Source organism: Pteropus medius, unplaced genomic scaffold, assembly GCF_902729225.1.
Source record: "Pteropus medius unplaced genomic scaffold, Ma_sr-lr_union100, whole genome shotgun sequence".
Lineage (NCBI taxonomy): Eukaryota > Metazoa > Chordata > Mammalia > Chiroptera > Pteropodidae > Pteropus > Pteropus medius.
In genome coordinates this window covers 7187117-7203526 of record NW_024354875.1, presented here as the reverse complement: position 1 = coordinate 7203526, position 16410 = coordinate 7187117, and positions in this window count along the sequence as shown.

Sequence of the window (16410 nt, the reverse complement as noted above, 5' to 3'; positions counted from 1 at the left end):
TTATTGACCTCTTAAAACTCCCAATACATAAAGCATCCACTTTCTCTTTTATTTAAAATCCAGCAACCATCATGGCTTATTACTGAGTCAAAAGAATTCAACTTAAAACTTCTTTATCAATATTTTAATTTGCATTATAAATACCCAACAATGATTTAGCAAGATACACCTCTGTAAAACATGTGACTGCTTTCTCTAGGGCCCTTGGCAGTTTACGGCTGGAGCAGAGGTATTGCGGCAGCCTGTATCACAACCCTCCACTTGCTCTGATTTTAGTCACAGCCGAGGTGCAGAATTCCCTGTGAGCTCAGACTATTCCACCTCAGACAGACACCCTGTGTTGTTCCAACCCCAGAGTCCTCTGCCAGCCTGGGAGGCTGCTCACGGACCTGCAAATGCGGCCTGGAATGGAGAGGAGTCAAGGACCGCAAGGGCAGCCCTCAGACAAGGAATGAGAGGACGAAGCAGAATTAGGCAGAGGGTGAAGATGGGCTGCGGCAGAGATGCAACAAGGCCTCCTCCCATGACAAGTCCGGAAGCGGGGAAAACTCTTCAGAGTCTCCCTAAGGTGAGGCCAAAAGCTGGCCTTGAGTACCTCCTCGCAGATCAATCAGTGGACACAGGCTGCTCTGGGAAGAGATTATGACCTTGGACATGGCAGGTTGACTCAGTCCAGGCAATTCCTAAAGAGGGCTGCCAGCTGGCAACATGCCCAGCAGCTGAGGAAATAAATCCTTCAGCCTTTAAAGGGTGGGGGGAGGGGTCTGGGTCGCTCCACCTGTCATTCACAACCCTTCAACCCTCCCACTCCTGTCCTTCCACCAGTCACTCGCTAAGTCCTTGGCCCTAAGCTCTGTCTAGAGATCTTCCGGGTGAAAAAGCAAAGACAACAACATCTTAAAAAACAAACAGAAAAACCTATAAAAATTGTGGGACAAGGCAAGCCTATTTTCTAACAAAACTAAAATCAAAACAATTTATTTTTTGTAAATTAAGGTCTATGTTCCAAAATATATTTCTGAACCCTAAGGCATTCTTTTCTAGATGCACTAAACTTCTTGAATTCTGTAGAAAATAGAAACTTTATTTCAAAAGTAAACCTTGAAGCAATTTGAAAATAAAGAGGACCTTCCTTTTGAGCTGATGCTGAAAGGTAAGCAGGTTCACAGGCTTTGGGAACCAAACTTCCTAAGAGTTCAAAATTTGAATAGATTGTAATAGCAGATGGCCTAGAGTAGCTTAGGGAATACTGAGCAGGCTCCCAGTTGGAAACTTATTCATTTTTTTCTGAACATAAAGTACAATCTAAGGTCCTTCAGACGTTATAACGTCAAGCCCATTTGGAGTTCCAAACAACTTAAAATTGAGTAACTGTTATAGGTTGAATTATGTGTCCCACCCCCAATAAGCTATGTCGGAGCCCTAGTTCCTCAGAATGTGACTTTATTTAGAGAGAGGATCTTTCCGGAGGTAATTGCTTTAAAATGAGGTCATTAGGGAGGGCCCTAATCCAATATGATTGGTATCCTCATAAAAAGGAGATTTGGGGACATAGAAAAAGACACACATCGAAGGAAGACAATGTGCAGACACAGGAAGGATGCCGTCTATAAGCCAAGGAATGCCTGAGGCTGCCAAGAGCTAGGAGAGAGGACGCACAGCAGATGTCCCTCACAGCCGTCCGAGGGAACCAACCTTGCTCAACAGCTCGATTTTGGACTTCTAAACTACAGAATTGTGAGTCAATGTGCTTTTGTTGTTTAAGCCACTCAGGTGGCAGTACTTAGTTACTGCAGCCCCAGGAAACCAATACAGCCTCTGACAGCAACTTCTCCATTCAACTCAGGTTGTCACCCTCCATGAAGGGAGCTGAGAGGTCAGATGGACTTAAACTTGGTTCAATCATTTGAGCAAGTTATTTAATTTCTCTAAGACTGTTTCCTCATATGTAAAATAAGAACATAATTAATAACTACTAGAGGGTTCTTTTGAGTTTAAACGAGCTAAAATAAATAAGATCCTTTCTAGGTGCTTATAAATTCAAGAGCATCGCATATGGCCAACTGACTATCTTCTAACACAAATGTTTATAAATCTAATGGTAGGTCGTCTGATCCTTGTAATTTTTATGCCTCTTAGAGATTCAAGTTCAGCATCTCTTCCTCTGTCCATTAGCATCCATTATCAATATTACTGTTATTTCTTATCAACTCTCAGCAATTAAAGCTGTTATGTCTCCTGAAACAAAACAATTACCTATCTTTATGTATTGAGGAAATCATAAACCAAAAAGACAACAGCCTTAGAGCAAGTACCCACCTTTCTCGACATGCAGTTATGAATTAGTCAGAATGGGTCCCAGTCAAGGAGTCACCCAGCCAGGGACCAGCTTCCAGCCTCTTTTGGCCGGATATATACATGAAGCTTTATTATTTTAAATGTATTTTTAAAACCAGATAATCACCCTTGGTTAGTGTGGGACAGAGTCTTTCAAATAACACCCAAAGATTACAAAATGTCATATGGATGATCTTTGGACTTTTGGTTAGATTTGATCATCTGAACTGTTTTTTTGTTTTTTTTTTATTGACAGAGATAATTAAACACAGATTGAACCGCAAGATACCACTTCACACCTACTAGGATGGCTATAATAATAAACAAAGGAAAATAGAGAGTGTTGGTGAGGATATGGAGAAATTAGAATCCTTGAACATTGGTGGTGGAAATGTAAAGGTGCATTTATGTGGTCAACAGTTTGGTGGTTCTTCAGAAAAGTTTAACCTAGAATTTCTATATGACCAGGCAATTTCACTCCGAAGTACATACCCAAAAGAATTGAAAATGAGGACTCAGATACATGTGCACCAGTGTTCACTGTAGCATCATTCACAATAGCCAAAAGATCAAAACAATCCAATTGTCCATCAACAAATGAATGGATAAACAAAGTGCTGTATATACGTACAATGGAATATTATTCAGCCATAAAAGGAATGAAGTTCTGATATATATTACACATAGATGGACTTTGAAAACATTGCCTCAAATGAAATGAGGCAGATTCAAAAGGACAAATATGTATGATTCCATTTATTTGAAATATCTAGAATAGGCAAATGCATAGGCTCAAACAATAGATAAGAAGGGGCTGGGAGTAGGGTAGAATAGGTGTTAACTGCCTAATGGGTACAGAATTTCTGTTTGGGGCAATGGAAAAGTTTTGAAAACAATGGTGATGGTTGCACAACATCATGCATGTAATTGATGCCACCAAATTGTACACTTTAAAATAGTGAATCTTAGGCATAGCTTTACTACAATAAAATAGAAAGAAAGGAAGGAAGGAAGGAAGGAAGGAAGGAAGGAAGGAAGGAAGGAAGGAAGGAAGGAAGGAAGGATAGGAAGGAAAAAAAGGAAGGAAGGAAGAATTGATTAAATAATCATTCGATTCTTTTCGTTTGAAACCAGGGGCTCTACACACATTGATGAGATCATTTCATCATCACACAATGTTATGAGGTAAGAATCACTGTTTCAATTTGACAGCTATGAAAACTAAGGCTCAGAGAGGGGCTCATGGCCAAATAGTTACTAACTGACAGAGCTGGGATTGGATTCAAGTCCTAGTTCTTCCCCAGCGCTGAGTCGAAAAAACACAAATTTCTGTCTATCTAGATTCTACCAAGATGACCCAAACATAGATATGCATTCCTTACCGACAGTAGCAGATCCAGGCTAGCAGGGAAGAAGTTTCCTATGGGCCTCATAAGGAGAATTTCCTGGTTCTGAGGGGAAATTGAGCAGAGTTTTCTCAATTCCAGTTGATTATTTGTGAAGATAAGGTGTGCCTGGAAAGTGCCACTGGCATGTCTCATGTATTTGTGATCTCAGTTGACGGGAGGACATCAAAGTATCTAGAAGCGAGCAAAGATCAAGGGCTAATGTACCAGAGCTGGCTGTTGCATTGAGACTACAGCCTTTCTGCATATTTTTGCAAAGACTTCTCTTATCCCCACACGGAGTCTGCAACTTTAGTAGGAGGGACTGGAGTGGGGAGAGAGATGAAGTCATTTTCTCAAAAGAGAATTGCAAAGGAATTCTGCATCTCCCTCACCAGTGCAGAGGAAAATCTACACTGCCTGGTGAGGGAGCCATCCTGATTGTACCCTTCTACATCTGGTCTTTTCATCTTTGTCTCCTTCATGAATTCTCTTTATTGGGCTTTTAAATGTGGGTGATACCTAGGGTTCTGTCCTTCTCATTTCTCTTTTCATATGATACTCTCTCATCCACACACATGGCTTCAGTTCCCCCTGGTCCCTGATAACCTCTACACTCCCAGCCCTGATGGCTCTCCTGAACTTTGGACCATTGTAGCCATTTCATATCTCCAACAAGATGTCCCCAATCATATTCATCATCTTCTTCTGAACCTTTAGTTGCTGTTGAGAAATCTTCCAGACCCTCCTCTTCTCTCTCTTCTTTTCCTTCACACCTTCTTAGTTTTTCTATCCTGTCAATTCTGTCTCCTGTATGTTGCTAATCCATTGCTTCTTCTCCCCCCGCATTGTGTTTTTTTTAATTCCTCCTTATCAAAACCTACCAGGGCCACTAAAGTAGATGGTGTTTGAAGCGCAGTAGACTATTGAAGTAGACTCTTGGCCTCCAATCTTATTCCTCTGCAACCTGCTCTCCAGGGAGTGTTTAGACAAACAAACAAAACCACATCTGGTCACATTTTTCTTCTGCCTGAAAGGGGCTAATGCTTGCTTGCAAGATAAATTTGAAACATCCAGGCTTGTCATGGCTGGCAAGTTCATTCATGTTCTTTACAGACTTGTCTCAGGACACTTTTCTACACACGCTCTAGGCTGTAGTTACCCTGGCCTAATTCATCACAAAAATGTGCCTTTTGTGCTTTGGCACATGTTGTTTTTTCCACCTGGAATGCTCAGCAACCCTCCCACGCCCCATTCTCCACCCCTCTGCTTAACCTTTATACATACACAAGGACTTAGCTCGAATATCATCTCCCTGTAAAAGCATGTCCTGACTACCTTGAGCAGGTTTGGAGCCTTCCCCTCATAGTTTTCCCTTATCAGTATGTGCAGAACTCTATCCTACTCCTTATCACATTGTCTTAGTATGGATTTCCTTGTGTAATATCTTCACTAGACTAATTATTGTAGGCAGGCACATGGTGAAGCACACGTTTCATACACAGAAAGGATGAAACATATGTTGGGTGAATGTTCCCTACCTGGAAAATTATTCCTTCTCGGCCCAAATCATAGAGATAGACAACCCCTCCCAGTGTTGACAGTAATCCTCTGAGGGCTCTTTGAGACTCCAAGTTTAGAGAGAAAGGACAGATTGGTTGAGACATGAAAGTCAGAGCATGTTAGATGTTAGAGACGTAAAAAGAACTGTATGATAGTGAACCTGGATCATTCAGTGCAGCTGCTTGTCTGGGAAATTGGTGGACATTTCTTTTCTTTTCTTTTTTTTTTATGCCATTCAGTAACTCTTTCTACTTCTTTTAGTAATAGAACCTTGGAATGACTTTGAGATGTGAACTCTCCCCACCAACCCAATCCCTGTGGTTCAGGTGGGGCGGATCCCCAGGCTCCCACCTCATTGGTGGGCATGTGACCAAAGCCCATCCAATCAGAGCACTCCATTCCCTTTCCCTCAGCAGTCAGTTCAGAGCCGGGTGCATGACCCAAGCTAGACCAAGGACACTAAACACCAGGAATTTCCCCGAAGCTAAATAGAGAGAGATTTTCTGTGGTTGCTTGGTGAAAATATAATGTAGAATTATAAGCCTGCAATGACTGGTTGCGCACTAAGGCTTGAGAATGAAAAGACTTGAGAATGAACACCACCAAAAAAAAAAAAAAGATAGATAAATAGAGGAAGGAAGGAAGGAAGGAAGGAAGGAAGGAAGGAAGGAAAGAAGGAAGGAGGAAAAACAAATTGCTGAGGATAATGTTTGAGTGCCAAATCCAACTTTGCATGAAGCCAAACTGGTTTTGTTTATTTATTTATAGTTACATGATAAAATAAATTCGCCTTTTCGAATAAGGTAATTCAATTTGGGTCTCTGTTACTTGCAACCAAAAGAAGCTTTATTAATACTGACATCAGGGTAATCGGCAAATCTAGAGAGAAAGTGATTACAGAGGACTCTGATTCTGTGGTCATATGATAAAGATGTGTTTCTTTCCATCCACTGACTCTCTAGGCATTGCAGCAGAGGAAAGAGTACTCTGGAAGGAACTATTGGTCTCAAACTGCTTTAACTATGGTCCATTTAGATGGGGAACACCTATTCCCCATCCCATTCACACTTGCCAAAAAGCATGTATTTCTTATAAGCCCCCTAGTGGTGCCGAGTAGACTAAAAGAGACCAGAAGACTTATGAAATGGTAACTTAAATGCAGATTGAAATAGATGAGAATATAGGAATGCATCTTTAATTATGATGCAAATGTGAATACATTCTTATAGAAATGGAAATATAGAAAATGCAGAAGGTTCCCTGACTTTCACTTGACCATCTCCCCACAGGATAAGGTCACCCTGTATTCAGCTTGTACTTTAAACCCTATAACTCAGTATAGACACACATAGAAACAGAGGTTTGTTTTACGTGGTGACTGTGATTATGTAGGTTCCGCCCACATATGCACGAAGGATAAAGTTGCACTGAAAAGTCCCAGCTGCAAAAGCGCCTCCCTTCTCACTCCATCATCCAACCCAGGAGATATGTAAAACTGCCCCTTCCTTTAAATTTCTTCTATGTATTTAGGAATCCTCTCTAAAAGGTTGCTTTTAAAAAAGTTTCATGGGAAAGGGAGAATGAGCTCAATCATAATTTTTCTCATGTTTGTTTCTCACTCATTTTTTTTAAATTACATAATATATGAACAGGTGCTTAATGTAAAAGACTAAAAAATACAGAAATACATGGGCGAAAGGTGAAAACCACTGTCATCTCGCGATCTCACCTTGCCATTCCCCACCTTCTCACTATATTGCGTGCTTTTCAGTTCTTTTTCTCTGCATTTTCACTCTATATGTAGAGCATCCATATATTTTAAACACTTTTCTATGTTAGTGTTATAAGATTAAAGAATTAAGTTATGAAAAGTAGAGAATATGCCATTAGGTAACGAGATACAGGATGGGCAAGTTTTGAAGGGTGGAGAGAGGCAGGAAATTTGTACATAAGCCTAAATAGGGGGGGTTGGGCCCCGGCGTTGAGAGTTTGCATGGAGCGCGAAGCACGCAGTGTCAAAAGCAAACCTCACTGACTTCTCAACTTTTCCATCTCTGTTTCTCAAATCCTGAGGCTGAGAGGAGGGTTCTGTTAGTGGCCGAATTGCTACTCAAAGCTCAATATATCGAATTGCTACTCAAAGCTATATATCTTTTTTTTTTATCTTTATGTGCCAATTTCATAATGTGAGATAGAAGATCTTTGATGAATAATTCATGGTTTGAGTTGGTTTTTGACCGGCGGTAATATCCTCATTCTCTCCTCTCTTCTCTCCTTCCTTCTCCTCCTCCTCTTCATTAGTCTTTTCCAGTTCCCAGCATTCCACTTTTTTTTGAAGAGGATGCATTTTCTTTATTTTTTTTTTCCCCTTTTGAACTTTCATTCGATTTAAGCTTAATATTATGATTACTTATCTAACATATTAACTGTTTTACATTGAGGCTTAGTGAATGCTGATTACATTTCCAAAATATTTGAGCACATGGACATTTGGTGTGATATAAACATACCAATGGGATGACACTACTCTTCTGCTCCCTATGAAGCAAAGTAGTGTCTTGAAGAAAATCATGAGCTGGGAGTCAGACAGACTTATGTGTGTCCAGGTTCTACTGCTCACTAGTTTTAGGATCTCGAGGAGGTACCTAACAGAGTCTCAGGGTTTTCTTCTGTAAAATGGGGAAATGCTTCATTGGGTATTGATCAGATTAAATAAAATAATATATATGTAAAACACCAAGTCAATACATGAGTGCTATTTTTCCATCCTAACATTTTATTTAGAGAATCATTGATGGAAATTTGACACCATCCAGTTAACCGGGATAGAGAAGAGAGTGATGCAGGCAGGAGATCTGTCCAAAAGGAAACCCTACTTTATGCTTCTCTTGTGTTGTATTTACTCAGAAACCTGAGCTTGCCTGACCTAGTACAGGAATAAAAGGCAGCCCTGGAAATACGACTCCTGCTTTACAAAAGCAGGTTGACAGAATATAAGCAGAACACCTGGTAAAGGGTAAATTACTCTGTTTCATAAAGAGGTAACGGCAATTTCACAATAGTAGCGAGCTATCTTTCTAAGCTTCAGTGAATTTCATTTTGAAGCCCTCCTTTCATTTTCCTGTTTATCAGGGAATTTGACTTCTCAGTGACCCAAAACTAGCCTAAACACACACGTTCTGACTCGTTTTACAGGTAAAAATAGGGATGGGCGCTGACCTCAAGCATCACTAGATTTGGGGTTTCTCAGCCCCCTCTCTTTTCTATGCTCCCCTCTGGGCTCATCCTGTGGGCTTCTGAGAGAGAACCGATCTGCACTCAGTATACTTTAGGCTTAGAGGATTCCTACACAGTCTCTTTCTCAGGATAGGGCCGTAAAATTTGCGAGATGGACTCTGATTGGTCCTCCCTGGATCATGTGACCACCCTGAACCAATACCTGTGGCTACAGAGATAGAATGATCTGATTGATAGGTTGTGTCCTATATCATTTCTGTGGCTAGTGTGGACAAGGTTTGGTGACCAGCAGTTTCCCAAAAATACAAGGAATGAGGAGGGGCCCTTTCTCAAAGGGAAGGGGTAGCTTTTAATAGAAAAAGTGGGAAAAGAATTGCTGGGAAGACAATATAATAGGTGTCCATGCTAGAGATAATATTTACAAATGAACTTCTAGCCAGAATTTTACTATGATTGTGTAGATTAAAATAGAGCTTTAAAATTTTATATATCAAGTTCTTTATCCTCCATGAGAATTTTGTCAATCATTAATTCCAGTAAACACATCCTAAAGTATTGAGGGAAACTATTATTTTTCAGAACAGCTTTAATAGTAGTAATACAAAAGGGTTACATTGGGATAAATATTTTAAGTATTCCTCCTGTCAAATTTATTAGTTCAACAAACATTTAATGAGTCCCTTCTGTGCATCAGCCATTGTGCAAGGCACTGGGATACTGGGGGACAGTGAAACAGACGTGATCTGTTGTTTTGGTGCATCTTACAATTCAGAGTTTTGCTGATCAATAGAGTAGCCACCAGCCATGTGTGGCTATCGAGCACTTGAAAGGTGGCTGGTCCAAATTGAGATGCTATAAGTATAGAATAAACACAGAGTTTGAAAGAGTACCCCCCCACCAATTACCTCATTAAAAATTTTAAATATTGATTACAGGTTGAAATGATGATATTTGGGCTATATTGAGTCCATATAAAATACATTATTAAAATTAATTTGGCTTGTTTCTATGTACTTTTTAAATATGGCAACCAGAAAATTAAAAAATATATATGTGGCTCCTGTTATATCTCCAATAGATGGTGCTAGTCTAGACCAAGAGACCTGCGATTCTCAAATTTCAATGTGTCCATGAATCATCTGCGAGATCATATTAAAATGCAGATCTGGTTCAGATAGTTCTGGGATAGGGCCTAAGATTCCGTATTTCTTATAAGCCCCCTTGTGGTGCCAGGTAGACTAGAAGAGACCAGAAGACTTATGAAATGGTAAATTAAATGCAGATTGAAATAGATGAGAACATAGGAATGAATTCATTGAAGAAAGAAAGAATATTAAGATAAACTAAAGATACTGCAGAGGAAATAAGTGAAATAAATGTAGGGTGAGGACAGGCTCTTAGACTTTTAAGAAACTTTTTGATATCTTCTCAGAGATTAAATGTACTGTAAGTACCAACATTCGTGAATGTATCTCTCGAAACCTATGCACGCATGTACAGTACTCAATAGTTGAATTGGACAAATGTTTCTCTAGCTGACTTGGTGCAGGCATTGTATCTGCCAACATACTTGCGTAGATCTGAGGGATAAGAAGATGAAGAAGACACACTGCTTCCCAAACTGCTCAACACAGAGTTAGAAAAAAAGGCAAACACAACCAATTCCATACGGCACAAGAAAAGCTAAAGTCAGGGCGGTGCCATCTGGTGTTTTGATCTCTTTTCACCTTTCCACTAACAATCACACTCTGATTTCCCCGTGGAACATCTACACCTGTCTCCCCAATACGTCTCCTTAGTACTTTTGAGGTGTGGACTGCTGAATTCTACCCTGGAATCCAAGGGTAGAGCCAATGAGCCAGGTCTGAGTAGAAAGAACCCATGTAGTGTTCTGAACATTCAGATTGGGCAAAGAGGGACACATAACATCTCAAGAGGGAATGAAATTTCTGGGAAAAGACTGTGTTTCCAGTGGGATAGGAATCTGCAAGGGCCTCTAGCCTTCTTGCTGCTGTGAGGGTGTCGGTAGGGGCTCAAGATGAAGCAAATACTGACACTGAGAAAGCCAACTTGTGCAATGGAAAGTCAAACTGCTCTTTCTGATCTAATTGAGCCTATATCAAGCTATCCCTGAAGGCAGATATACTCCCTCTAATTCCGTAAACCAATAAATTTCGTTTGCATAAGCAAGTTTAATTTGCATTTTCTATTCCCTAACCAACCAACAAATAGCATGAACAAACACAGAGAATGGGACCATTGATTTTTCATGGGAGCGTCACAGGGTACTTGACATTTGAGTAACAAGCTTTAAATGACAAAATGAGATCTAATGGAACTTTAGATGACAGGACTGTGTTCCTTGTTATATTTAAGGATTCTGCAAATTGGGCAGGATTCCCAAAAATGCCAGGTCAAGTCCATGTGATACAAGAATATGTTCCAAATCTCTGGAAGAAGCTCTCTGGAGCTGGAAGATGAACTTCCTGCAAGAAATATCAGCTAGTTCCTCATTAGGACTTAGATATCATCCTTCAGAGTTGTCTGCCCTGACCTCTCTATCCATAATTGTCTCTGTTCCTACTTTCTTCCAGTTATCCTGTTTAAATGCTTGAAGAGCACTTTTGACTCTGTGATTATCTTATTTACTATATTTACTTATTATAATGAACTTATTTTAGAATATAAGAGTCAGGACCTCTTCTGTCTCAGTAAGCGCTATTTTTTGCAGCATCTAGCACAGTACTTGTCATCTGGTAGCACTTAAATATTTGTGGAATTAATGTTCAGTTGATTAGAGCATTGAATCCAGGCTTGGCTTCCAAATAGTTTATAATTATGTACAGGAACTGTAGCGGGTCCAAAGAAAAAGAAAAGCAAAGATGAGAAGTAAGTTCAGTAAGAAATTCTGAGAGGAATTAAGATAGATGGTTCTCCGGAAGAGAGGCTCAGAGATTATTTATTTCACAATTGTACAAAGGCTTCTTATCAGAAAAATGTTGAATGATTACTCTCTATTGTCACAAATTTCTAAATCCAAAGGAGAAACACACAGGAAAACTTTTATCGGTCCTGGGAAGAACTTGAGCATCATCAGGATAAGGCGACGTATTGAAGATTCCATCGACCACCTCACCTTTATCAAGGGGGCAGAGACTGTTGGTTGTTTACCCAAAAATCATTGTCCCCTTCATGGTTAGTAACAGAAACTGTGATTTTATTGAAGATGGCAATCTGTGCTTCTAAGAAATTTCTTTCCCAACGTACTTTGTAATTAATGACATCTGGTCAACGAGCTGTAAGGTGAGATGCCGTGTGGGAAGAAACATTCCATAATTATTTTTATTGCCTTAAAGGAATTACTAGAAGTTACATGCTTTATACATTGTTCAGTTTCTTCTTTCTGATGCCTGGAATGTGGGTGCGATGGGTGAAGTTCCATCAGCTATTTTCTGACCTTGAGTAAAGAAGTCACACGTGACGAAATCACACGCTGGGAATGGCAGAACAGAAAGAGAGAAGCATCTTGGTCCCTGATGATTTCATGGTTTCTGTATCGCCTCTGGACTATCTAGTTCCACACATTTTTTATGTGGAATAAAAATGATTGTATGTTTCAGCCACTATTATTTTGCATTCTCAGTCCCATGCAGCCAAATTAAATCTTCCGATGTATTTAGGTTATCTTTTTCTTTTTAAATGAAATATATCAAATATCTATTCCAGAATATCTTAAAAAATTATAGAAAAGCAACTATTCTGGACAGTTTAATATGACTGTCTGCATTCAGAGGTCTTTACAGATATAAGATGGAAAAGAGACTCATATGAATAAATTACAGAGACAGTTTAATAAAAATAACATAAAAGGCTGTTTGTGCAGAGGCTCATACATAGAACCCCAATCAAACAAGCCTAACAATGGATTTAAAGAGACTTTTAGACATATAAATGTTCACTGCTTTAACTGGAAATTATCCTTAATCAGAATGAACCAGGAATGAAAAAGTATGTGCTGTTATTTTAAAACAGTAATTAATTTTAGGCTATTTTAATGTAATTCTAGTGAATAAGGGCTGGTAATAGATTATTTCAATACATTTTACAATCGTCAGGCCCTCGTTAAAGTTTAAGCATTCTGTTTTGTCCTCCAAATGATGAAGAAGGGAGAAGAAGAGGAAAAATGATTGAAGGCATAGAAGGTAGGTCATTTGGAAAAGAGTTAAAAAATATATTGTCTAGCCTGGAAAATAAAAAGTAAAAGAGGACTTTAAAGTGTTTCATGAATACAAAAGGTTATTAAAAGGAGGCTGGTAGGTTCTTAACCACTAAAGTGGAATAAAATTAAGTTACTTTAAATTGAAGAAAGAATGTATTGATGGAGTGTTTACATAAGCTAATGTCATTAGAGACACTGAGATTGAGAATCTCCATCCCTAGAGATCTTTATCTAGAGAGCATATCCCATTGTGACGTCACACCCCATGATCAGCCATGTGCGTCCCTCCTGAAGATGATGCTTGTGTTGCAAAGAAGGACTTCCTGGAAAGACAGAACCATAAAAATTGGCCACAGGACCTTTGAGAATTCTCCTGATTCTTTGTTTGAAATTCAGTGACTGGAAAATTCCTTGAAATACACTTTTTTTTTTTTTAACAAAAGGTTTAAATGGCTGACATTGTTGATGCCCACCTATAATCAGATGCTGTTGTTGCCTTGTACATATGCCTTTGGTGTCCAGTATATGCTGATGGCACCTGCAAATCTCCACTTCTCTCTACAGTGATTTGTCTTTACCAAGGATGGCTGATATCTAACCCAGGGGTGAGTTTGCCATTCCAGCTCACTGAGCCTTTGCCAGCACCACAATCTGAAGGCTCACAGAGTGTTCAGTTTGCCATCAGGGAATCTTGCATAATATTAGTCTGCAACAAAGGGATCTATTTTATGGCAGAGGAGCAACAATGGGCATGTGACTACAGGATCCATGGGTTCTACCATACACTCCCTCACAGATAAATGCTGCCAGGTAGAACTCTTAAATGTCTCTTAAAAGCCAGCTAAGGAGCCAGCTTGAGAAAGATGCTTTTTGGGGATTGGGCCCTGTCCTTGAAAATGTGGCATACACTTGGAACCAAAGCTCAAGTGATGCTATGTCTCCACTTGCTAGAAATACCCAATCCTAGCCTTAGTAGATGATCTATAATTCAGCTAAGTTTGTCAGGGCAATTTCTTTTGTTAATGATTGGTAGGGGAAGTGATCAGAATGCATCTTGGAAGATGTAGCTCCCCAATAAACACATACTGACATGTAGGAGAGGTCGCTTTTCCCTTTGGAGGTACCGTGTAAAGAAGATGCTTAGAGCAGTTGCAGCCCTTGTAACAATGAAGGGAGAGAACATGAACAGTGAGAATGAAAGAATGAAGAGACAGAAGAGTCTGGTTGCTTGATGACATCAGTAAATCTCTGAAGCAACCCTAGAATTGCTTTCCTCTAGACATAACAGATGGTTTTATTGTTTAAGCCACTTTTAATCAGAGATGGGTACCTTCAGGTGATATCCATTGCAGATACTGCTGATTAGGCCTCTCCACACTATTTCTTCCCCATGGCTGTTTCTGTGTTGATGGTGCCTACCTTCCATCGGAGAAGCCAAAAATGCTGACACTTTCCCAGCCTCCCTTGCAGATAGGATTCTAATTCTGGCCAATTCGACTTGAGGAGCGTCTGTTGTGAGCCTTCTGAGAAAGGGTTTCATCCTTAATAAGGTGTGGTGCTTAGGAAATACATCCCTATTCTTTGGTCAGATGCTGTTGTGTTTCATGTGACACTTGAAGCTGTGCCTGCTAAGACCGACAGAATGCAAGATGGTAAAAGCTTGGGTCCTCAATGACATGGCAGAGTCCTTGACATCTTGGACTTATTCTGCTTCTTGAATTATCTTTATGTGTAAATAAATGTCATAGTTTAAGTTAGTTCTTGTTGAATGTTCTGCTTCTTGCGGCCAGAGCCATCTTAACTCGAACATACGTTATCAAATGCTACCTCAGCTCCCACCTTCACCCCCCACCCCACAGTCCACCAGAAATGAAAGAACTAAAAAGTTTCTGTTAAAATTTTAAACTTCAGCTTCTCCTGGTTTTATACTGTAATGGTTATGGAAAATGCTAATTGTAGTTTGCTATACAGTCACAGACTATTTCTTTCACCCTTACCATAAAACAGATCGTTAGGCATTCATGAGAATTACAAAGGCATTTGCCCTCAGTGCTTCTGTAATTTGGAGAAATGACAAAACTGTAAAAGGAACTGCTGGATGTTTTCATTCAGTTGGCCTTTACAGATACAGACTTAAATTTTTCTAAATAGAAGGAATATGCAGCCAAATTCCATAATTCTCAAAAGTTCTAAATAAAAATATATTGAAACCCTTTCTAAAAGAAGAGTAACTGTATATGTATCATTTTATTCAAAAAAGAAAACATCTAGAATCTAAAAAATATTACATTTGTTTAGCCTAAGCAAAAAAGTTGAGAACTTAGAATTTTAATTCCAAGGAATATTTTCTTTATATTAAAAAAGCCATACATGTAAATATGTATGAATGTGTATATATGCATATATACATATACATATTCTATAATACAGAAAGAGATAACGAAGAAAAGAGATAATAAAAGACGTTAAGATGTTACTGGAATTCTACTAGTAGGCTTTACGCTTATCGATGGAAAAATAAGATTCGATATTGGTTTTCCACCCTTGGAAATTATTTTTCTAGAGGCTCTTCTTGATTTTAGAACTACCACTTCTGGATATACTTCTCTCTGCAAGCGGAATGGTGGTAGGCTATTTAGATAAGAAGTTCTGCATTCTATTTATCTTCAGGATGTATCCTTTGATAATGCTTTCATTAGCGAGCAAAGCGTTTTATAGTAGTAGGACAGGTTGCCTAAGTCAGGTATCTCTGTTCTTTTACGTAGCTAAATTGGTCTGCGACCCAAGATGAGCTCGCTTTGCTCTGAATATCATCCATCACTCAACCTAGTTCAAGTTCAGGCAGCTTCCCAGGATTGTGATTCTCCTGGAAGTGAGCCCCTGCTTTAGCCTTAGGCTGGCTCAAGACCCTCACCTTTCACCTATTTAACGAAAAGTTTTGCCTCTCAGTGAGTTTTACTATTCCAGCGACTATTGCTAGCCCCTTCGCCACTTACAAAAACAAAAACAAAAACAAAAACATCGAAACTCTCCAAATCTTTTATTTATTGTGGTATCAAATCCGATTTAAAGTTACCATTTTGTTTATAGACAAACTAAATAATGTGTTGGATGAAAAAAAGCCCAATCCTAGTACTACGAAGGTACTGAAAGTCTTCTTTCTTCAAGTGCATTATTTTAGTCATGTATCTTGGCTTTTTGTTGCTGTTGTTGTTTTCTTGTGGGGAGGCAGTCTCTCTGCCTCGATGTCTTTTTTCCTTTCCCCAGTGTCTAAAATGAAATGTAATGGCAAACTCTTTAAAATACAGAAACACTTTCAAATTTATAAGAACATCCAAAAACAATAATTTGGAGTGCATTTTATCCTTTGAAAACAAGTATCAATCTTGCATAAATATGAATGCATTTAGGAGAGATGGGTTATTTGCTGGGTTTGATGAAGCCAAAACAAGAGAAATAATAAAGGAACACGCTTTGAATATTTGAGCCCCTCTTGCTCCTGGCATTTCCAAAAATCATTTTATTTGACGAAATGACAGAAACTTGTGCAAGAACAGGATAACGACTCCACTTAAGAATGAAAATAAGATGCATATTATTTCATGACCTAGATTCAGATTTACACATTACAGCAATGACAGTGCGTTTGTAGTTTCTTGGTGTGTGTGT